This window comes from Macrobrachium rosenbergii, chromosome 3 (assembly GCF_040412425.1).
Source record: "Macrobrachium rosenbergii isolate ZJJX-2024 chromosome 3, ASM4041242v1, whole genome shotgun sequence".
Lineage (NCBI taxonomy): Eukaryota > Metazoa > Arthropoda > Malacostraca > Decapoda > Palaemonidae > Macrobrachium > Macrobrachium rosenbergii.
In genome coordinates this window covers 35,693,977-35,696,476 of record NC_089743.1, presented here as the reverse complement: position 1 = coordinate 35,696,476, position 2,500 = coordinate 35,693,977, and positions in this window count along the sequence as shown.

Sequence of the window (2,500 nt, the reverse complement as noted above, 5' to 3'; positions counted from 1 at the left end):
AAAAAATCAAGTTGAATAAGCAAAAAAGTGCGCCGAAGTTTCTTCGGCGCAAACGAGTTTTTTGTACAGCCGCTACAGCGTATAATCAAGGCCACCGGTAGTCTCGGTATACTGATGTATGAGCCGTGACCCATGAAACTTTAACCACGGTCCGGTGGTGGCCTAATATATCGTTGCCAGAAGCATGATTATGGCAAACTTTAATCTTAAATAAATTATAAACTTCTGAGGATAGAGGGCTGCAATTTGGTATGTTTAATGATTGGAGGGTGGATGATCAATATAACAATTTGGAGCCCTTTAGCCTCGGTATTTTTTAAGATCTGAGGGCGGACAGAAAAGTGCGGACGGACAGACAAACCCGGCACAATAGTTTCCTTATACAGAAAACTAAAAATGCGCCCAAATTTCTTCGGCGCAATCGAGCTTTCTGTATAGCCGCTACAGCGTATAATCAAGGCCACCGAAAATAGATCTATCTTTCGATGGTCTCGGTATAGTGCTGTATGAGCCGCGACCCATAAAACTTTAACCACAGCCCGGTGGTGGCCTTTCCTATATCGTTTCCTGAAGCATGATAATGGCAAACTTTAACCTCGAATAAAATGAAAACTACAGAGGACATAGGACTGCAATTTGGTATATTTGATGATTGGAGGGTGGATGGTCCACATACCAATTTGCAGCCTTCTAGCCTCAGTAGTTTTTAATATCTGAGGGCGGAAAGAGAAAATTGCGGACAGAAAAAGTGTGGACTGAATAAAGTGCGGACAGAAAAAAGTGCAGACGGACAGACAAAGCCGGCCCAATAGAGAAAACTAAAAATTGATAAATAGATAGACAAAGGATTGATGTAATTTAGATTTCCCCTTCTAACAAACAGTCTAACAGTGTGACAAAGACGTAAAGTAAGCTGACCAACGCACTAAGAATATGCCTTCCCGGCTGTAGATAATTATGATGATAATAATTTAATAAAAATATTTCACTTCATGAAATATTTCAACATCTAAAAGCCTTTGCTAAGAAGAGCAACTTTCCTCACCTGAAAAAAAAAAAACTTCAGAATTCTCGTATTTTTATCCCTTTAATATCCCGGACCCGGAAACTTTAAAATGAGAGAGAGAGAGAGAGAGAGAGAGAGAGAGAGAGAGAGAGAGAGAGAGAGAGAGAGAGAGAGAGAAGAAAATGACTTGAATGGAATTATAATTATGATCGTTATATATTATGACAGAATTTTTTTATGAGATTATATATATATATATATATATATATATATATATATATATATATATATATATATATATATATATATATATATATATAGAGAGAGAGAGAGAGAGAGAGAGAGAGAGAGAGAGAGAGAGAGAGAATGAATGTTGAATGGAATTGTAATTATGGTCATTGCATGTTTATGACAAAATTCTTCTTCTTCTTCTTCTTCTTCCTCTTCTTCTTAGAGAGAGAGAGAGAGAGAGAGAGAGAGAGAGAGAGAGAGAGAGAGAGAGAGAGAGAAGCTGCATCGCCGAAGACCCACAGAAAATACGCTTAAAGGCTCTATAATTTTTCTCCCCTCCTGAATACCTAATCAAAGCTTTAAACTGGCTCGCATTCAGACGCGGGACAAGTCTCTCTCTCTCTCTCTCTCTCTCTCTCTCTCTCTCTCTCTCTCTCTCTCTCTCTCTCTCTCTCTCAAAAAATTTTGAATTTTGTCACAATCATGCTACCATCAAAACTATAATTCCAGTCAATAGTTATATCTCTCTCTCTCTCTCTCTCTCTCTCTCTCTCTCTCTCTCTCTCTCTCTCTCTCTGGACCAGACGGCTTGCCACTGCCACAATGTTAAGGTTTTTTTTTTTTTTTTTCTCAGTGGAAATGATGACTTTTTATCTCTCATATTTGTAACTATTTAATGCCTTCATATGCATTATAACATTGATTACAGCATTAGTGATCTCCATAGGGGTTAGTGCCGCCAGTGCACCTCACGCCGTGCACTGTAGGCAATGCAAACGGCTCTTTTCAGGTGGTTTCATCGTCCCTTCGACCCGTAGATTGCATCCCATTTTTAGCAATTTAATTTACCTCCATTCCATCTTCCTCACTTCCCTCTTGCTGTCCAACCTATCTAACTATTATACTGGTCGCTGGTATGGTGGTTAGTGTCTTGGTATTCCACTCAGATGTCATGAGTTCGTTCCTCCCCCAGAGCGATAAAAAATCACTTACTCTGTATTATGATCAGTTACTACCGCCATGTTGGGTCTGCGGTGGGAGGATGAAACCGACGTATTCTTTGGAAGCTTGAATTTCAAGTCACTGGCCCCTGTGTGCTTGCTCCATGTGAATAGGTTTCATCTGCTGAACAAAACAAGTAAAAAAATGCACCGAAGTGTTCATCAGCACAATCAAGTGTTCTGTACAGTATATAATCAAGGCCAGAGAAAACAGATCTATCTTTCGGTGGTCTTGGTATAATGCTGTATGAGCCGCGGCCCA